General features: G+C 40.6%; 1 protein-coding gene across 2 annotated transcripts in view; it reads right to left on the bottom strand.

Annotated features, from left to right (window-relative positions):
- The window catches only part of LOC132834988 (serine-rich coiled-coil domain-containing protein 2-like), a 636,764-nt gene that overhangs the window by 6,163 nt on the left and 607,444 nt on the right, over positions 1 to 23,157 (bottom strand). The window lies entirely within an intron of this gene.

Here is a 23,157-nt window from a genome sequence, read left to right as displayed (position 1 = left end):
TAAGGGGGATACACGTGGTAAGTACTTCACACACAGGGTGGTGGGCATTTGGAACGTGTTGCCAGCAGAGGCGGTAGAGACAGACACGGTAGATTCACCTGGACAGATGCATGAGTAGGTGGGGAGCAGAGGGATACAAATGCTTAGGAATTGACCGACAGGTTTAGACCGTACATCTGGATCGGCTCAGGCTTGGAGGGCTGAAGGACCCGTTCCTGGGCTGTAAATTTTCTTTGTTCTTTGTTCTAAAACAATCCTAACCTACTCAACCTCTCTTCATAGCTAGCACCGTCCATACCAGGCAACATCCTATTAAACCTTCTCTGCACCCTCTACAAAGCGTCTACATCATTTAGGTAATGTGGCGACCAGAATTGTACACAGCGTTCCAAATGCGGTCAAACTAAAGTCATGTACAATTTTAATATGACCTGCCAGCTCTTATACTCAATACCCCGTCTGATGAAGGCAAGCATACCACATGTCTTCTTGACCACTCTATCCACTTGTGCAGCCACCTTCAGGGTACAACAGACCTGCACTCCCAGATCTCTCTGCTCATCAACTTTTCCCAAAGCTCTTCCATTTACAGTATAATTCGCTCCAGAATTAGACTTCCCAAAATGCATCACTCACATTTGCCTGGATTAAACTCCACCTGCCACTTCTCCACCCAACTCTCCAGTCTATCTATGTTCTCCTGTATTCTTTGGCAGTCCCCTATGCTTTCTGCTACTCCACCAATCTTTGTGTCATCTGCAAACCTACTGATCAGACCACTAATGCCCTCTTCCAGATCATTTATGTATATCAATTAATGTGAGAAATGATAACCAGACAATGACCAGAAGTGACAAGGAATAGAGATCTAAGAGCTAATCATCAGCAATAGCTAGAGATTACAGACACATAAAAACAAAACTTAAGGCCCTGTATTTGAATCCAAATTGAAATAAATAGTACGATCTACTAGCCATAACTGAGATGTGGCTCCAAGCTGGCTTTGAATAGAATCTAAAATATTGAAGGATATTGGACATTTAGTCCCCAGATTCTGATGAATTTCACTCTAGGGTCTCAAAAGAAGTGGCCAGTCAAATAGTTGATGCGTTGGTCTTAAACTTGCTGGATTATAAGGTGGTGTTGTATTATTTCTGACTCTTCTCTTGGAGAACAGCTGAGAGGTGACCACCTTTGCCAGGAGTTTTAATAATTAAAGGTTATTCCAGTTTAAAAACTATCTCCTGATTAAAATTCTAGACTTCAGCAGAAGCAAAAATTGCTATTTTTTTACCATGATATGGAAAGAATGTCTTTCATCTCTACTGTTTGAAAGCGAACATTGAGAGAGTATGATACCCAGTCAATATGGGAAGATTCCCAATGAATATGGATCAAATGCTATCACAGCTGGAGGTAACGAGAGGATATCAGGTTTAATAGAACTGGCCAAAGTATCAGAGACAACATCCAGAAAATAAGTGTGACATAGTGGGCTGCTGTGACCTGGAATACTGATTCAGAAAGTTGCCTGACGGACAGTGGGGGTAGATTCAATAATCGTCAAAACAGAATTGCATACTTAAAAAAGAAAGAAAATGCAGAGATATGAGTAAAGAGAAAGGAAGCATGTGAAAAGAGCTAGCACGAGCAAAAGGACAAACGGTCTCCTCTTCTGTGGTGACCTTCTCTGATTGTATGGGAAGACCAGATTACCACACCAGTCACTGATCATCACTACACCATCAGTGTCTACAGCTACAATGATCCCTATGCCAAGGCTAAAGTAACCAAATTGCAAAGACCCATGACCATGTTTTCAGGTTATTCTATTTTTTTTGACACATAGACATTCCCGGATGAATGAGGAAGGTATTGCTTCAGATGTCAATAGGATCACACACTCTAGTACAGCCGACACAATACAGATCACATTGCAAGATCCATATTAATGTTTCCAACTGTTAAAAGATTTAACATTTCACTCATCATAAATGAGGCTGCAGAAAATTTCAGTTCACCCACAGACTCCTCCCAAACTGTGATCAAAGAATACTGTAACACCTCAAGCAATTATTCTCAAGTGTTTGATTCATAAATGCAAATGATGTTAGAATTGGTTGCACAGGTAAAACAATGTTTAAAGACATTGTATCAAGTTCTGTGATCCTTTCTCTGAAATTAGTGAGCAGACATTGTCAATATCTGTATGACATTCATATTATTGAAGTCTAACAATTTGTTATTATAAGTTTGATTGTGGTGTCTCTACTAACTCAGGCTGCCCATACTCTAGACCCCTCAAAGGGATGAAGAACAAGCATTGCTGCTCCTGGTGATCTGTACAGTTCTCCAATTCTTGGTAAATTTGGAAACCTACGATGATGATGACATTAACTTCAGCATGAACTAATAACCACCCTAATGACGTTTTGGGTTATTGTGAATATGATATTTGAGACTTGGGTCAAAATCAGTATTGTTTATCTGCTAACCAAGATTACACCCTTAGTCATTTTAGTCAACCTGTTCAGACATGTTCTGAAACACCTCCAAGACAGGCAGGACGTAAATCTAGACTTTCTAACCTAGAGGTAGGGACACTACCACTGTGCCAGAAGTCTCTAGGCTCCACCATTAAGGTTATCGCTCAGGTAAGTCCTCTAAACAAATGTTAAATAGGCACATCATGAGGACAACTAGGGACTCATTACTGTTTAAGATTTCCCCAGCTTACAGGGGATATACAACACAGAAATAGGCCATTTGGCCCATCTAGTCCACTTGATATTTGAGAATCTGCTCATCTTTCCTTATCCAAATCTATCCTCAATAGCCTTTATTCCCTCCTCTCCTCACGTGTTTATCTCATCTCCACTTCCACATTTAGACTATTTACTTCAACCAGTTTGTGCGTTAGTAACTTCCACATTCACACTATGACTACACCTTCTCCTGTATTCCTCATTGGATATGTCTATTACATATTGATGGAATAACTCTGCATCAACTCTACCAAAATCTTATTTAATTTCAAATATTCCTAATAGATCAATCCTCAGTCTTTTCTCAACAGAAAAGAGACCCAGCCTGTCACTCTTTCCCTGAAATGTGAACCCTTGGATTTCCACTAAGATCTCTGTAAACTGTGTTTGCTGTCTCTTCAGTCTGTTCCCTTTTTATAATGTGACAATTGGAATGCACACAGTACTCAAAGTTTCATCTCACCTGTCTAATTAACAGGTTTAGTAAAATTTCTTTAGTTTTCATTTCTAGTGCATTATAATATCATTAGATAGACAGTGCAGGGAAGAAAAACCTACTCATTTTTCAATGGTTATTTTTGCTTTATTGATATGACATCTGTCGGAACTACACTCAAAAATGTAATAATATCGGATATATATAGGAAATCTATTAAATCTCTGAACTGCCCTTCACCAATTCTGTAATACTGGAAAACATCATGAATACTGTTATCCAAGGAGAAAGATTAATAATTCTACAAAGTTCCACAACTGACTTCCCCTGGCAGTGAGCATTCAGCCGTAATGACAGGAGAGGTAAACATTCTAGCTGCACTCAGGGATATCCATGAACACTACCTTGGGAGAATCAGTTCATTTATAAACAATTCTGAAGATGCTTCTCATACTTCAAATGTCACATTTCAAATGTCATCCAATAAACTCTGATTGCAAACCCGAATTCCTGCCACTCTCTCATGCAATAAATATCCGACATCCTTGCTGGAGGAAGACTTGCACAAGTAGCAAAAGATAAGGAGAGACAAGTCTGTGTAGGGTGTGAATGTAAGGTCAGTGGAATAGGACAGTCAGTGTAATGAACATCACAATGTTGTGTATTACATCCATACTAGTACAGTGGAAAATGGTGCAGGCTTCAACTTTTTAATGGGATGATTAAGAATGGGTTTTGTCACTTGTATTCTGGGCAGCTACATTAATCAGGGAATCCTTTCTCAGTAAACTCAATTGCTTTAACGAGATTATCGCCCTGATCCTCTCAGGTCTCTCCCTGAAGGAAAACAGCTTTAACTCGATAATGGATCTGTGACTTGACCTCAATATACGAGTCATCCCTTTATCTTCCATGGCAACATTTCAGCGTTTTTCTCATGGTTCCCCTGCTTCTGTACATTCCTGCACACAATCTGCAGGACACAGACCCCAAAGGCACAACTGCCTCTACTCCCTTGGTTGGTCCTTCTTGCAGACAGAGTATCTCTATCTGCACACCCCTCATGATCTCCCTGCTTGCTTTTAAAACATCCTCTGACCATGCCTTTGTTGGTCACTATCTTTTCCATTCTGCTCACTGCTCACCACTGCTTCTCTGTTTTAGATAGCTCCTGGAGGTTTCTCTCTTAAAATGAAAAATTAAAGCTATTGTTGTTATTGAAAAACAAACACTCCCTGACTATTGTACTTAAGTCAAGGATAAACACAAATAACAGGCAATCAGAACAAGTGCTGTAAGATCTTATTGTTTATAAGGAGTTCGGAGCAGCTTAATTCCTCATGATCACACTAGGAACATAAGCCTTTGCTGCTCATAAGCAGATGGTTTAGTGACAACAGCTATTGCAGATGCCAGATTTAGCCTCTTGAGAATTTTTACACTGAAAACAATTTAATGGATAACTGTTTATGGCAGTCTCACTATGGATCTGAATTCTGACATTCTTAAAGTGGTCATTCTTAATGTGTTGACCTGATATTCTGAAATACCTTTATGATGTCTTTATATTTGCATCTCAATTGAGGGGTACAAACAGCTGAAAAATTAATCTCAAACACTGACAGTCAATGTCTATACATTCTGTTTTTGTTTCAGATTTCCCTTAGGTTTTCTTTTTAAATACAGGACGGTACAACCTGATGCTACCAAAGGTTATTTGTTCAATCTGAGTCTTTCCCATCACAGACTCAGTCTACTCCTCTTCCTGCTCAGCCTCCTCCCGTATATTCTTCTTGCTTAACTGTTGGGTTCCAGTCGGTGTGATCAGATGGTGTTTCGACGCATGAATGTCAGCTATTTCTTAAAGATGGTGAAACATGCTTTTTCATGACAATGTTCTCAGTGCCTCTCAGTCTGGGGGGGATAAATTTGATGGAAACATACTCTTGAAGAATTCCAATTGATACATTGGAGGATGAAGGTTACAATTGCCACTAGCTTGTTAGAACTGTGTCATCTGGTTGGGATAACTGTCTTTGAATGGTACTAACTGCTTTGCACAGTATTATATTAAAAATAATCACAATCAACTGCTCAATCCTAATCAGTCAAAACCTACAAAATAAGAAATAAGCCAATAAAACACAGGCTGTTAATTTGTTTATATTCTGTTATTGTCAATTTGCTTTTTGTGTAAAGTTCACTGCCGTCAGTCTTGGAGATGTCAGAGAGGTCTGCACAGAGATAGGATCACAGCAGAGACAATGTAAACAAGCATTTACATACTGAAATAAAACCAACAGACAGTTACGCTCCATCCATTCTGAACCCGATCCAGTAAATTAACAGCCTGTTGATCCCCACTGCTCAGTGGTAAGAAGCTCCCTGCACTGAGAAAACGAATCTACTCAGCAAACAGATGTCTGCCTTTTATCAACTGAATTGTGAAGGCTGAAAATAATGTTGTATTAAAAATTATATAATATCAGATGAGGGTGCTTTAATGGACAAATTACATTTTCAAAGCAACTCTGACCTTATGCTAGTATGCTGACAATATCACCACTCTAAATATGGACAAATAATCAACACTGCGATACCAGAAACTCAAATATTTTGATAATCTTGAAACATACCCTATGTCATGGAATATAACTTAATTTCCATTAAATGCAGACTTTTACAGCACTGTACTCCCATAAAAGTTAAAGTTGGGTGGTTTTTGAAATCTCTACATCTGTCAGGAACTGCTAGATTCCACCCCTAGGTTAGGATGCACATGCATCTCCTTCTGTTTAGTTGGTATTTCTGGTGTAAGAGCAGAGAATGTTACAAATATACACTGCTTAATTCACATCCAGAAGATGGATTTGTCTTTGTGGGTTTGGACCTTTTATTCTGAAGGTTTCTGATTTTGCTATCTGCTGGGTTTTCTGTTTGCTAATTATTGATGGAAATATTAATGATATGCAATAATAAAAGTGAATATCATTTTTGGGCCTTATCTACACATTACTTCAAATTACCAATTCCCAATTTTAATCTCTGGTAAGGAACAGCAGTTTAGCATTTCTAAACCATTTCTAACTGCTTCTGTAAATCCCTGATGGCTGACTGAGATGTGGAGCATCCACGACCTTGAGAAAATATGGAAGGAAAGAATTGTACTGTTCTCTCCATGTACCGTGTACATACAAAAACGGTCTCTTTGTTAACTTGAATTTTGGAGCCATCTCAGAAGTTTTGCTCTGGAACCCAATCTGCAAATAAGGATAAGTCATTTACAGAGAGTGTTCTGTTTGCCACAAAAGCTGCAAAGACTTATGGGAGTGGTGGTGGCAGGGTAAGAGGAACAGTCAAGGTGGGAGGAAGAGACAAGAAATTAGGGGAGAGAAGCTAAAATCACAACTAAAACAAGCAGTGGCTTTGAAGGAGCTCAGTTGTAAAACAAAGGTTGAGGATGAGCACTGGGGAGTGCAGGGGTGTGACTCTGACAGGGAAAAAGGGCATAGGTCAGTGTGGTTCTGAATGGCCTGCAGATTTTGTAGCAAGTATGTTGTTTAACAGCAGTGTGGTTAAGTTGTGTCATTCTTTGGGGAAAGCTGCAGGCCTTTCTCAAATGCTGTTAAATTTGCATCAGAGGTCAGGTGGTTAAGGCGGCATTTAGCAAGCTTGCCCTCATTGCTCAGACCATTGAGTATAGGAGTTGGGACGTCATGTTGAGGTTGTACAGGATGTTGGTGAGGCCTCTTCTGGAATACTGTGTGCAGTCCCGGTTGCTCTTTATTGGAAAAATATTATTAAATTGGACAGGGTTCAAAAAACATTTACCAGGATGTTGCCAGGAATGAAGGGTTTGCGTTACATAAAAATAGCCTGCACAGGCAGGGACTTTCTTCACTGAAGCACTGGAGATTGAAAGGTGACCTGATAGAGATCTATAAAATCATGAGGGGCACGGATAAAGGTGAATAGCAAGGCTCTTTTCCTTAGTGTGGGTGAGTTCAAAACTCGGGGCAGATTTTCAAGCTGAGAGGAGAAAGGGTTGAGGAGGACCTGAGGGGCAACTTGTTCACACAGAGGGTGGTTCGTGCATGCAGTGAACTACACAGGAAGTGGTGGATGCAGATACAGTTACAACATTTAAAAGACATTAAGAGAAGAATATGAATAGAAAAGGTTTGGAGAGATATGGCTAAATATAAGCTGGCGGGACTAGTTCAGTTTGGGAACCTGGTGGCGTGGACTGGTGGGAACCGAAGGATCTGTTTCCATGCTGTATGGCTCTATGATGCTCCTTTTATACTGGGCTTTGATGATGCATAACCTTGCAAGAAAGAGACGGAAAGCAGTGTGGGCTCTGTTGAGCAACTGTTGAGTAAAAGTGGTTTTACCACAGGGCCAGAGATAAGGACATCTTCAAGCATGACATGAAGAATTAACCTGAAATACCTTCTATACCTTTGACATAATGTCTCCAATGAGAAACATAAAAATATCAAACTTTATTCACTATACCAGAGGAAGCCAACCTTATTGCACATTTAAAATTCAATTTTCCTCTGGGGACCAATGAGCAAATTTCAGAAAGAGAAGCGTTGCCACAATAGTAAACATGAATTCCACCAAAACAAATGCAATAGCAATAAGTTAAACATTTAAATGAGCAATTAATAGATATGACCTTAAAATATTGTAAAGCTGAATAATAAAGTCAACTTTTGTCTTTTTAGTTAAGAAACAGCACAAGATAGATACAGAGAGAGAGAGAGAGAGAGAGAGTGAGATAGAGACAGACAGACAGACAGAGAGAGACTGAGAGGGAGATAGAGACAGACAGACAGACAGAGAGAGACTGTGTGTGTGTGTGTGTGTGTGTGTGTGTGTGTGTGTGTGTGTGAGTGAGTGTGAGTGAGAGTGAGAGTGAGAGTGAGAGAGAGAGAGAGAGAGAGAGAGAGACTGAGTGAGTGATTGAGAGAGAGAGAGAGAGAGACTCTTACCTTGGCAACAACTCCTACCTTGTTATCGCACTTTCTCAATCTCGCATCCTGCCCTCTATACCTCCCAGTCCCTCTGCCTCTGAACTCTCTCCCTCCCTCTGTCTTTCTTTGATTCTCTTTAACTTCAAGAAAATATTCCACAGGACTTTGCATTCCAAAAATTTACTCACAGTTTTACCTCATCAGCAAACATTTCATGTTGATATGAAAGTGGACGTGCTTTTAGTTTCTGGAGAGATTTAAATAGAACTTGTTAAAATTTGATTCCCTTTATAAAAATGGAATACAAGAAAAATCAGCAGTGACCTAGCAGCTCATCATTCTTCTCACCACTGTCTCGGCCTGGTGGGCAGGTTCTCTCCACCACATCACTCTCATTGCTTTTCACCCCATGGTGTCACCCTCATCCTGTGCCCTTCCTTCCAAAATCACAGTCTCCCTGAAAGCCTCCCATCACCAAATCTGGCTGCAGACTCACTGCTCTGGCCCTAGGCCTCAGGCCACTTGTGGCTTCAGGCCTTAAGAATTGGAAACTTGGGCCTCTTGGGGCTCTGGGAGTTAGTGCTCCTAGAGAATCAGGGCATCTCGGGGGCCCAGGCCTCTTCTCCCCTCTGGGGTCCTCCAATCACTGACAGGCTCACCATCTACGCACATGGGAGAGAAAGGCCTTCTGATTGGAGGAGCAGCTCTTCACTTGGGCTGGTTAGCAGTGGTTAGCACTGCTGCCTCACAGCGCCTGAGACCCGGGTTCAATTCCCGACTCAGGCGTCTGACTGTGTGGAGTTTGCACATTCTCCCCGTGTCTGCGTGGGTTTCCTCCCACAGTCCAAAGATGTGCGGGTCAGGTGAATTGGCCATGCTAAATTGCCCATAGTGTTAGGTAAAAGGGTAAATGTATGGGAGGGTTGCGCTTCAGTGGGTCAGTGTGGACTTGTTGGGCCGAAGGGCCTGTTTCCACACTGTAAGTAATCTAATCTAAAATCTTCCTCTTATCCTTAGCTTTATTTAAAACTGCTGTTTCAAATAAAACATCAATTAAAAAAAATTAAAACATTTCAAAACAACAACAAACTTTCATATTACATTTTTTTTCCCCAGGCCTATTGTCCTGCTCAATGAGGTAATGTAATTGTCAATAATGGGAACTCTAGTAATGAGCTGTGAACGTATCTCCCAGTTCATTGGGTCCTGGTGGGTTGTTTGTGACTGCAGACCATAGTTCAGGGCAACCCTGTATCACATCATCAATGCACTTACAATATAACTTCATTTATGGGCATCTAGAGGCAAGATTTCGATTTTTAAAAAATTAAACTTTATGAATTTTCATTCTACAGAAACCCTGCAGAAGGCCAGAGAGAATTTTCCGGGACCTTATTCTGAATTCTCAAATAGGTTAGTCTCCATCCTCGTTATTTGGGAGGGTATAAGGGATAGAAAGGTAACCTATAAAAATAACTCCGTGATCACCCTCCCTTCCTATGGAGATTGAAATTCCATGTCAATAATGTTGGGTGACCTTTGCCACTCCCTGATCAGTGAAGATAAAAATGGCCCTGAACATCTTTCAGATTCACAGTTTGAAATATCGCCAACTCGATACTTAACAATGTTGTGCATTTATCCTGCTTCTTGTGCTATGGAACTGATTGCTAAAAAAGGGCTGAAGACTTCAAATGGATGAGAAAATCAGAGCTGGGAAATTGGAGTATTATATAGTCTCACGGTCAGTATACATTATATGAGAATATAATGGAAATACATAACTGACTGATAAGATAACAGTTGAGAAAATTAGACATCTTCATAAACATGTGTGGTTCACACTCCTCAACTGAGCAGATGCTAAACAAATGCCTTAATTCACTGCGTGATAATGGATATGATGCACATTAACACATTTTATTTTCAATGTCAATTGCTTCTATTTGAAGTGCTCTGTTGTGATGTCTCCACATCCTTTGTAGGCTCAGAATATAGAATGCTCTGATGTAGAACCTGCAGTAGCAGGTTGGAGCACACAGTGAATTTCAGCGAATATATATTTAACGTGTACACACAGATTACAGCCAGCCATTTCATCAAACAGCTCTGAAACGGCCTACAGGTTTGTGCATGCAGGGTTATGTCACACATGCAGCATGCAGTCAGCAGTGATTAGATTGCATTGTACCATACCACACTTTATCATAGAAGTAATGGACAACATCCTCAACTCCTTGCATCAGCCAATGAGAAGGGAGAGACAGAGAAAGACAAGGACATGGGTAGTGACATCACAAATGATGAACTTCATTAATCAAAGCATTGGAAAACACGGCAGTTACCAAAAAAAATGCTAACTGACCTTTAACCTGGACAATTTTCACTTTGGAAGCAAAAGTTTCATGAACAGCTTGTATATTATTTATAAAGCACTGTGCAGTATGGTAAACCCTCTGCTGTGTACTATATAGAGGTGACAGTACAATGTAATCCTAACATATACCACCTACGGTGTAATGTGCAGTCTGGTATTTTAAGTTCCTCTGTTGTTGTACAGAGGTCACCAATGCACTAGTAATAACTTATTCTACTGAGTATTTTATTGTTTTTTTTATATAGAGGTCTCTTTGATACCCAAAGTGCAGAGGTCCCTTGTGTATTGTGCATTGTTAGTGTATAACACCCTGGACAATGTATTATTGCAAACTGCACAGGTTTCATGTAACTGCAGAATATATTAATGATTTCACATTATCTGAAAGTTGGATCATGGGGCATCATCTTTACTTCTTGCTGACAGTATTATTCGTTAGAACAAAACATAAACGATGAGTTTTCCACCTCCAACTCCTCAGTTTGGAGTGATCCAGCACTTCCCTGTTTCACTCGTCTTTACCTCAGAGAAGCAATGTTACATCAGTTGAGTTTTTTTTTAAAAACCTAGGCTTCATTTGGAAAGGAGTGAGCAGCTGAGTCTTTTGATCAGTGATGTTGTGGGGATTCCTGAGACGCAAACAGTGTTGGTGTGATGTTTGCAACTTCACTTTTACTGTCCGATGGATAACTTAAATTTCTACAAACCTGCATTGCACTCTCCTCACTGTGCTAATCCTGAAGTCATTTTATTTTGATATCCAGTTGACTCCACTTAAATGAATAAGCAAAACTTACAGAATTGACTAACTACAACCTTTTTTCAAACAAAAACAGAAGTTGCTGGAAAAGCTCAGCAGGTCCTGCTGCATCTTTGAAGAGAAATTGGAGTTAACCTTTCAGGTCTGGAGACCCTTCCTCAGGATAACTGGACCTAAAACGCTAATTTTGATTTCTCTGCACAGATGCTGCCAGACCTGCTGAGCTTTTCCAGTAACTTCTGTTTTTGTTTCTGATTTTCAATATCTGCAGTTCTTTCAGTTTTTCATCTTTTTTCCAAGTTACTCACTAACCACAGCCAAGAAATGGCTCAGTAGCCTGCACCATGAATAGCGTTGATGTTGTGTTGAACTAGCTGTGAAATCACATGCTGGGTCCTGAGGACAGACCCCACTCCTTCAGTCCCCATTCCTCACTGACTGGAAGATAAATCCCTCTCAATACTTTGCTGTGAAGTCCTATTGTATACATACATTTTAAAGCAAGTTGTATGATACAGTCACCTCCTCAGGACTGATCATTTGATGATCAGAAGTTAGAAAATTAAAGAGTAATGGCAATGCGAAAGCAATGTGCAATTTGAGAATCATACTCATATAAAACCTTATCAAGTCCCTCAGACATGCCTCTAAGCATTTCACATTTCATGGATCACTTTGATGTGCAATGTAGCCAAATATGGTGGCCATTTTCGTCACAGCAAGCTTCTGAATTGAGAACTTAAGTGAGTAGAAAGTGCAATGAATACTTTACAGCAAGTTTCTAATTAGTGATAGTCTCAACCAATGCAATTTTCTGACAAGTAAGGCAATGTTTGAACAAGCTTTATACTTGTTGAAAGTACAGATTTAAGAACAACGAGATTACATTTGCCATTCCATTCTCCACAGGAAATCTAATTGCAACTCAACTGTCACTAGGTCCAGTCAATGGACTGGAATGCGAAAGTAGAGCGATTGATGATAACGGTGTCAGGGATGTGGAATAACAGGAGTGCTCACTTCACAGCTGCTGATCACTGAAAAAAACAGCATGGCAGAAAAAAAGAACAGGCACCCCAGCACAACCAGCTGGGGTCTAGCCCACGGTTCTGGCTGCCATATTGTAACAAGAGAAGGTACAGAATTAATTCACATTATGACACAAGACCTGAGACAATATATTAATCATGAAGGGTTACAGCTCTTTCCTTCAGCAAAGAGTAGGCATTGAGCAGCGCTCCTCCCACCGAGGCCCCATCACAACCTCTTGGTGAAAACTGAGAGAGGGATGGGGGACAGAAGACCTGAGAGAGTCTGAAAGAAGCCCCTCATTGACCACTGCTGCTTTGGAGTTTGCAGTCTAAATATTTCAGCTCATGATCCCATTTGGAATTGTGACCTCCACTTTAGGAAACTCTGGCTTCAGGTGACCTAATGTATGTCTTTAAGATTATGGAAGGATTTTTTGCGATAGTCATAAAGGTGATGTTTTATTTTTGGGAGTCAAGAGCTAGAGGCAATAAATATAGTCTCCAGTTCTGGTCAACTGTCACTGATGTGAAACTTATTGGTCGAGTATAAATACTGAGAAACATCAACAGAAAGTGATAGTTTTGTTAAAAAAAAACATTTGTTTTCATTAGTTTTGCTTTATACTGAGCACTGATGACAAGCCTCAAGTAAACAGAAGGCTAAACTCAGAAGGATGGAGAAAAATAAAGTCAGAAACTTTATTTTGGTTCAGATACAAAAGTGATTAATATTTTGTTGGCAATTAAGTGCAGAAGAAATGATCAAAGTTATGGCTCAGTAAAAGGCCATTCAGTCCAACTGGTCAGTGCCAGTGTTTCTACTCCCCATACATCTCCATGTACCCCATCAGTATGCACCTCCCTCTCATGGATCTATCATGTTTCACATCCAATGCGTCAATGCTATTCACCACAACTGCTCCCTTGGCAGTGAGCTTCACATTCCCATCCCGCTCTGGGTAAAGACAACCCTGCTGAACTTCCAAATGGATTAATTTCTAAGGACCTAATCCTAAAGTGGACAGACACGACTCCAGCAATGGTATGAGAGATTGCTGTTAGCTGAGTGGGAGGGAAGGAGCACTCTGAGCGCTCAGTGGAGCCTGGCTGCTGTGACATGCTCCTCTCCTCTTCTCTTGCTTCAGTGAGGTTGCTCATCATGGAGCCCAGCAAGATAACAGCAAAGCATGTGGCAATCAAATATTAGAACACATCCACAGAAAATACGTTGCTTCAATGAAACAAACCAGGCATTGTATTACCTTCGAGAACTTCCAACTACAATATCATCAAGTTTAAATCTATACGTGGAAAGTGTTGTAAGCAAAGCTGTGAGGCTTGAAACTAATGCTGTCTGAGCAGACAAGGCTGCACGTCCTTTGGTGCAAATAGTATTTGTACCACTGGGCTTTCTCCTCTGACCCCCACATCACTTTCATATCACATCCATCATTCTAACAGGCTGCAGTACAATCATACTTTGTCAGGCAGGGTTGGTTGGTGCCAGACTGCCCAAAATCAGCTTTTTGCTTTTGAAGCAAGTCAAAGCAAGAACAAAATAGACTCACAACACTACAGGAACTGACCCCTGTCCAACAAAAGGAAGAATATATACTCCACACAACTAAACCTCCCTTTCTGCACAGGCCCTTCCACATGGTGAATGAAGATGCTACATGAGGCTAACAACCCATCACCTGTGTGTCATGGATTCCCCTGAGAACAGTCTCTCCTATTACCTTTAAATGAGTATCTTTCAACAGAGAGAGCAGTGTGTGGATGGAGTGTCAGAATGCTGCTTTCACAGGACCACATATATATGTTAAGTGTAAAGTCACCTTCGGCCAGATAGTGTCTACATACTGTGGGACCTCTGACTAAAAACTCGTGTCATAAAATAATGCTTTTTTTTAATTACTTGTGCTTCCCCTGAAACAGAGGAATGAACACTCATTTAGAAGAGTGACAAAGTTACTGTTTTACTAAAACTAAAGTCACCATTATCTTACTGGGTTGTTGTCTCATTAGAGAGAGACATTGGTGGTGGTTTAACCTGAGGGTCACCACGCCTCAGGTAAAGGGGAGAGATTAAGAAGGAATGATCTTTTGGGTGCCATTTAGAGATCAGATGGTTGAACTCTTGCCTCAGAGCCATAACGTTGTTGGTTCAAGTTTGACTTTAGAACTTGTTCATAAAAATCAAGGGTGTCATTGTAATGCAATATTGAAGAACCTCTGCACTGATGGAGATGCCATTGTGTGAATGAAACATTAAGTCAAATTCCCATTACTCACTCAGATGGACATAATAGATCCCATGGCACAATTTGAAGGAAGACCATGGGCTTTATCTCCAGTAACTTGGCCAGATGTCACCCTCTAATCAATGCCACAAGAATAAATTGCCTGGTTGTTATCACAGTGCAGTTTATGCAGGTTTGCTTTTGCAGACTTAGCTGCTAAATTTCCAACATCACGACAGCGAATGTATATCTGAAGAGTTTAATTGACTGTCAAACCCTTTGAGATGTCCAATGATTGTGAAAAGTGAAATGATGCACTGCAGAAATTCACCAAAGCTCCTTAGATAGAATATTTCAAATCCACAACCTCTACAGTCTCGAAGAATAAGGGCAGTAGATACATGTGAACACTATCTGCAAGTTTCCCCCAAGCTTACTCACCATCCTGACTTGGAAATATATCTGCATTCCTTCAGCGATACTAGATCAAAGTCCCTGAAAGTCCTCCCTCATGGCATTGAGGGTCTACCGAGAGAAAATGAACTCCAGTGATTCAAGATGTCAGTTCACCACCACCTTCTCAAGGATAACTCGGGGTGGGCAATAAATGCTGGCCCAGCCAAAGATGCCCACATCTTGTGAATGAACAAGATGAAAAGTCTGATTTCCGAAGGGCAAAACAACTAGAACTTTTATAAATCAACTGCTAATCTGCAATTAACTAAACTGTCACAGTAAATCTTGCAGTGTAAAAATCAAAGCCATTATAAAATAACAAGTGAATATGTATTATATATGTGACATTCATTATTTTGCCTAATCATTGCTGTATGATATACTCCTGCTCCATGTTCCTATGGGACTGACCACCAAAACAAAGAAATTAAGCATCACGGAAGTAATGCATGCTTTACACAATTTTTCTGTAAATCCAGATATATTATTAAAAATGGTGTGCACATGGACACTTTCTGGATGCAGTTTCTAATTGTTATTTTAGTTTGATCATTGGATTATATCAATATTTAACATTCAAAGTGTCCATGTAAACTTTCAACTGGAAATCCAAGCTGTAAGCAGGTAACTAATAAAGCAGGGCGTAGATTCTGGCTTTTGGATAGTGCCATGGAACTCTCTCATTGGTGAGTGACAGTCAATGATGTCATGCACAATCAAAGAAATTTTTATCTGACCCACTGCAATTCTCTCTCCTCTATCCTAGTGCTATCAATGCAGCATCAAGTGGATTATGAATGTTTTTTTTCTCTCTGCCCTGTGCCTGTCAAATTGTTCTGAACATCAACAACCTGTTGGGAAAAGGCACTGGCTTTTAATATCTACTTTAAATTGACTTCTCAATTATTTAAAATGAATGTCCTCTATGGTCCTACAGACTTTAAAGCAATGCACAGAGTTTACCTTATCTAATCTATTTAATACTTCATCTAAATTGTCTTATTAATTCCTTCTTTAGATGATACAGATTGTCCTTCTCTGATCTTTCCTTGTAGTTCATCCTTTTCATGTTTAGAATGGATCTTGTTTCTTTTCTTCAGCTTTTCCAGTGCACTGTACCATTTTATGGCTCGGTCATCAAAACTGAGCAGATTATTCCCGAGTAGACTTCACAAAGCCTGGGGCTATCCTTCATAAATAAAGATTCCAAGGCTCTGATTCTATAGATCAGCTTGCAGTGTAGTTTTCAAAAGACTTTGTCATCTTGAATAGAAACAAGGTGATGCATCTCTTATTCTTCGCAGGTTTCCTGTCTGGCTTGATGCTACTCATTCCCCAGACTCAGAAAATCCCTGGCACAGAGGCAGGTACAGAATTTAGGCTGCAACTTCCATGCAGTACCGAAGCAGTGCTGCACTGTCAAAGGTGCCACCTTTCAGATCAGATGGTAAAACAAAGCCACATCTGCTCACTGTGCTGTGCATGAAAGAACTTGTGGCACTATTTGGATAGGAGCATAGGAGTCAATTGCGTTTGGATTCCATCCACTACATGTCCTGGCCAACAATCTATTGTCAAACCTTCATTGTCGCTGGGTCAAAATCCTGGAACTCCCTCCCTCACGGCATTGAGGGTCAACCGACAGCACGTGGACTGCAGCAGTTCGAGAAGGCAGCTCACCCCCACCTTGTCAAGGGGACAGCTAGGGAGGGCAGTAAAAGCTGGACCAGTCAACAGTAGCCACATCCCATTAATATAAATTTGAAAAACAAATTTGCATAGATCATTCATAGTTAAAGCTGAAGCACTAATCCCTGTATGATCCATTATTACAAAACTTATCTCAGTTTGCTGCTTCCTGCTAATTAGTCAATCTTCTCCCCGTGCTGGTATCTCACCTATAACACCATGCACTAGTTAACTGTGGAACATTCACAAATGTGCACAGAAATCCAAATAATCACGTTTCAGGAAGTTTCATGATGATCTCTAATCTGTTGTAAATAGCTGAGGCTGTTTGGCAAGCAAGCTCTTTCTAAATATATGCCCACTGTTGTTATGAATGAAACTTGAAACATGTGATTATAGCCCCTGACTAAAGTTGACAGACTGACATAATCAGCAGTCCCTGATTTCAAATTAGAAACACAGTGATTATGTCCCAGTGAAGGCAGCGCTCAACATTATGTGCACAATGTGTTTTCAGTCTCCTCAAACACAGCTGTCAAACACCCCAATAATGAGACACAAAAGCAAACTAAAATATATATGTATCCCGTACGTGACCTCATTAAGTAAAAAACATCAGAATTTTCTGGGCCATTACAGAGGTTTTGTCTTATTTTGACCATCCTGTAATCACTCCTAGGTATTCATTATTAGCAATCTAAACTTTGAGCTCTTTTTATATTCTGATCTCTTGGTCATAACCATTCCCTTTACAAACCACCTGAACAGTCCCACCACAATACTGCAAAGTAATCGTTCAGAGTTTGGTGTAAGTCTGGTATTGACTGGGAGAGGTCCTGTATCCTTGTTGTACAAGTTCAGCATTTCTTTCTCAAATATACCATTTCAAAGCCAATTTACTTGAAATTTTGAGGGATCGAGATGTTCTTGTGCATGAAACAAAACAAGGTTAGCTTGCAAGTTAAGAAGGAAATGGGATCTTGGCCCTCATTGTTAGAGGGTTAGAGTTTAAAAATAGAGAAGCCTTGTTACAATTGTACAGGGTGCTGGTAGGGTACTATGTACAATTTTAGTTCCTGTATTTAAGAAAGATTCACTAGGCTAATTTCTGGGACGAATGAATTGATTAGCAAGAATGGCTAAATAGGTTTGGACCTTGCATTCAATAGAGCTTAGAAGAAAGAGAGATGATCTTATTGAAACACACAAGATTCTGATGGTCTTAGAGTCATACAGATGTACAGCACAGAAACAGACCACTCAGCCCAACTCGCCCATGCTGACCAAATATTCTAAACTAATCTAGTCCCATTTGCCAGCACTTGGCCCATATTCCTCTAAATTGATAGGACCTTTCCTATTCATATACTCATCCAGATGCCTTTTGAATGTTGTCATTGTACCAGCCTCCACCACTTCCTCTGGCAGCTCATTCCATACACGTACCACCCTCTGCGTGTAAAAGTTGCCCCTAAGGTCTCTTTTAGAGAAATGGTTTCTACGAGTGTGGAACCCGGGGACACAATTACAAAACATGTGAACACTCATTTAAAACTGAGATACGAAGCAATTTCTTCTCCCAGAGGATTGTGAATGCCCCGAATAGTCTCTCAGAGTTATCACAGAAATACTTAAACGGGGGTAGATAGATTTTTGAAATATCAAGGAAGTGAGGGCTATAACGAGCTGTGCAAAAGAGAAGATGAGGCTTGAGGCATATCATCCATGACCTTGGGGTGGTTTTGAGGGGTCAGATAACCTATTCCTGTTTCTATTTCTTATGTTCTTAAGAAGCAGTCCACATCCAATTGCAGCAGCTGGGTGACAAGTGACAACAGTCACACCACACAAGAGCCGGGTCACGAACATCTTCATTCAATGGCATTACCATCAGTGATCACTCATTATCCACAGTTGGGGGTTACCATGGAGTAGAAACTGAACTGGACTAACCCTATGAACACTGTGTAGGTCAGAGTACAAAGTTCAAAATCACACACACCAGGTTATAGTCCAACAGGTTTAATTGGAAGCACCAATTAAACCTGTTAGACTATAACCTGTTGTGTGATTTTTAACTTTGTATACCCCAGTCTAACACCGGCATCTCCAAATCATGACTACGAGGTCAGAGTAGGTCAGAAGCAAGGAACCCTTTAACAAATCATTCACCCCTTATGAAGAGATTGGAGAACAGAGATCCCTGATGTACTTCTGAGCCAGGAAGCCCAGGTTCAAGTCTCATTTGCCCTGAACATGAGCCATAGCTGTACAAACAGGTAGACTAGAAAAGCAGACCTGAGTTTCTTGATTTAATCCAGTCCACTATTCCTGTTCTTCCTTTATGTTTATTATGTGGTGGTGCCGGTGTCAGACTGAGGTGTACCAAGTTAAAAATCACACAACACCGGTTATAGTCCCATCAGGTTTATTTGGAAGCACTAGTATTTCTATTGTGGCTGCATTGCTCTGGCCAGGCAATGGCAGCCCTGCCCCAATGATTTTAACTAAACAAAAAAACCGAAAGAACTGCAGATGCTGGAAATCAGAAACAGACAGGTCTGGCAGCATCTGTGGTGAGAAAGCAGGGTTACTGTTTCAAGTCTGGGGACCCTTCTTCAAAACAGTGAGCGTTAACTCCAATTTCACTCCATAGACACTGCCAGACCTGCTGAGGTTTTTCCAGCAATTTGCTTTAGTTAATGTTTTTAACGAGTTGTGTGAATTAATTTGTTAACTGGGTGATTTGGGTGGTGAGTATCAAAAGATTTTGATCTTTATGTAGTTTGTCAAGCAGGTGATGTGGTGGCAAGTTTTTAAATTAAAAACATATTGGCTACTTACCCTGTTGGGCAATATTTGATCTTTGACACTTATTAATTAGTTAATACTCCTTTGTTAACAGCATTGTGAATTCCCTATTCCACACAGACTAGCACATGAGAGAGCAGCTCACAGCCACCCTCTCCAGAGCAGTTCGGGATGCCCAGCACTGAACACCTGGCCTACTCGTTGATGCCAACATCCAATAAATCAATAACAAAATGAAAATACATTAATGTTACAGTGTCAATCCTGTAACTAACACACAACCTGTTAATCACAGAACATCATTTTCGGCAAATCCAGTGTTTGGCAACTTCTGTTTATGATTAGGTTGGTCACTCAATTGCACAATCTACAAGGAACATTTAGTATTCAGTGTGTCAGGTTTCTGGATTGTGTTGTTTCTGTTTTCTCAGGTGATACCGTCCTTCCAAGTCTCTTAGTACTTCATTATCCCAGCTTCCAGAAACAAATGTTTGACAAGCAATTATGTGGACAGAAAATTCCCTTCTGGACATTATTCTTGCAACATGTCAGGCATCAAAAGAAAACATTTTAGTGTCTGAGCATAAAAAAGTACAAGTGTTTAAACTGTGCACTGTTTTTAAAGCATGGTGCAGATGAGGTGAAAATTGAATTGAGTGAGATGGGTATGTAACTATTTTAGATTCAGCTGCAACTGTTCTCCAAAACAAAAACTGACATATTAAGTGTTAATGAATGTTCTCCATTTTTTAGATATCGAGTACAGTAGTTGTGAGGTCATGTTGTAGCTGTACAGGACATTGGTTAGGCCACTGTTGGAACATTGCATGCAATTCTGGTCTCCTTCCTATCGGAAAGATGTTGTGAACCTTGAAAGGGTTCAGAAAAGATTTACAAGGATGTTGCCAGGGTTGGGGGATTTGAGCTACAGGGAGAGGCTGAACAGGCTGGGGCTGTTTTCCCTGGAGCACCGGAGGCTGAGAGGTGACCTTACAGAGGTTTACAAAATTATGAGGGGCATGGATAGGATAAATAGACAAAGTCTTTTCACTGGGATCGGGGAGTCCAGAATTAGAGGGCATAGGTTTAGGGTGAGAGGGGAAAGATATAAAAGAGACCTAAGGGGCAACTTTTTCATGCAGAGGCTGGTGCGTGTATGGAATGAGCTGCCTGAGGAAGTGGTGGAAGCTGGTACAATTGCAACATTTAAGAGGCATTTGGATGGGTATATGAATAGGAAGGGTTTGAAGGGATATGGGCCAGGTACTGGCAGGTGGGACTAGATTGAGTTGGGATATCTGGCCGGGTAGACAGGTTGTTTCCATGTTGTACATCTCAGGATTTAAATAGTATACTAATTGGAGGCACTATGTCTCAGAAACTAAAAAAAACATTGTTTTTAGTAATCCTATGTATATCATATTGTTAGACCGGTGTCAGTAAATATGGTTCAGTAGATGAAACAGCCTACAATCCCCACCAGTGTCAACTGCTCACATGCAGAAACATAGATTAGATTAGATTAGATTACTTACAGTGTGGAAACAAGTCCTTTGGCCCAACAAGTTCACACCGACCCTCCGAAGCGCAACCCACCCATACATTTACCCCTTCACCTAACACTATGGGCAGTTTAGCAAGGCCAATTCACCTAACCTGCATATCTTTGGACTGTGGGAGGAAACCGGAGCACCCGGAGGAAACCCACGCAGACACGGGGAGAATGTGCAAACCCCACACAGTCAGTCGCCTGAGGCTACTGGTGGATACAATTTATTACTTAGTAATGTCATCCTGTTAGGCCCACAGAAACTGTACATGGCTTAGCTTTTTTTAAAATCCTTTCATGAAATATAAACATTGCTGGTTAGGTCAGCATTTATTGTCAACTGTTTATTGGATGTCAGCATCAATGACTAGGTCAGTGTTCAGAGCTGGCCATACCTAACTGTTCTGGAGAAGGTGTTTTCTTCACCCACTGCACTCTATGTGGAGGAGATGACCCACAACTCTGTTAAAAGGGGAGTATTAACTTTTTTGAGAAGGTGGTGGTGAGCTGCCTTGTTGAATCGCTGAAATCCACATGCTGTCGCACAATGCCATTGGGGAGAGAATTCTAGGATTTTGATCCAGTGACACTGAAGGAAAACTGATCCATTTCCAAGTCAGGATGGTGAGTGGCTTGGAAGGGGACTTGCAACGCGTGGTGTTCCCATGTATCTCTGCCCTTGCTCTTATAGGTGATAGTCAAAGTTTTGGAATATTCTGCAAAGCAGCATTGTTGAGTTTGTGTGTCAAATGTGAAGGAATGAACACTGAAGACTATTTTGCCCTGAATGGGATCAAGCTTTTTGAGTGTTTTTGGAGCTGTATTTGTCTTGGCAAGTGGGCAGTATCCCATCACACTGCTGACCTGTGCCTTCAACTGTGGGAAATCAAGTGACAAGTTATGCACTGCACAAATCCCAGCCTCGACCCCTCTTGTAGCCTTTGTATTTATATGAACTGGATTCTCTTTTGTTGGAAATGGCAACTGCTTAGCAAAAACATTACCACTTGTCAGTCCAAATCTGGGTATTACTCAGGTCTTGCCACACAAAGACATGGACTGCTTCAGTATCTGAGGAGTTGTAAATGGTGCTGAACATTGTGCAATCAGCAAACATCTCCACATCTGACATTATAATGGAGGGAAGATCATCGATAAAGCAGCTGAAGATGGCTGGGTATAAGACACTACCTTCAGGAACACCTGTAGAGATGTCCTAGAGCTGAGATGCTTGACCTCCAATAATCACAATCCATGTTAATAGGTTGGGAGTAGGGTTATTTAGTTAATTTGGATCCAAAGACAAAACTATATCATCCTCAGCTGAATAACAGCATTCGTTACCAGAATGGAAATTCCAATTCTGTCCAACATCTATGTCATTTTTGGGTGAGATGAATAATTTCAAATCCAGGCTGTGTTGTGCTCCTGACCTATTCTTGAGCTGGAAAAACATGAGTGTGTCTAACCTGGAGAAAGGTCCTTTATTCACACAATAGCTCATTACATTCACATGTCCATCCTATAAAATTCAATAGCTTACTTTGATAAGCATACAATGCTGTTACAAAAGCAAATGCAACAGCCAATTTAAACTGATCTAGTCCCAGTGATTTATGCTGCCTTTTGTAAACTGTTGTGATGAGAGTCATTGACATGAATCAATGAACTCTGCTTTATTGCTCCACTGATGTGACCAGACCTGCTGAGTTTCTCCAGCATTTTCTGTATTCGTTTCATATTTCCAGCATTTACAGGATTTTGTGTTTGTTTTTTGTCAAGTTGGTTAATTGTTGGCCAGGACTGGAACAGCTCACTGCTCTTCTTCAAAATAGTGCCATGGAATCTTCTTCACCCATCTCAACAGACAGACGTTCAATGTCTCATACAAAAAGGGGTGTGTGTGTGCAACTGAGTGTGCGCGCACGTGCATTAACTGCACTGAGCTGTCACAGGGCAAGAGGAAGGGTTCTCTATCCCATCAATTTGCTGGATTTCAATCCTAAATTTGAAATAAAAGCAGAAACAAAAATTTGAGTGATGGTTTAATTAAGGGCA

The sequence above is a fragment of the Hemiscyllium ocellatum genome, chromosome 43 (genome assembly GCF_020745735.1).
Source record: "Hemiscyllium ocellatum isolate sHemOce1 chromosome 43, sHemOce1.pat.X.cur, whole genome shotgun sequence".
NCBI lineage: Eukaryota > Metazoa > Chordata > Chondrichthyes > Orectolobiformes > Hemiscylliidae > Hemiscyllium > Hemiscyllium ocellatum.
This window is presented reverse-complemented; position numbering and strand designations above follow the sequence as displayed.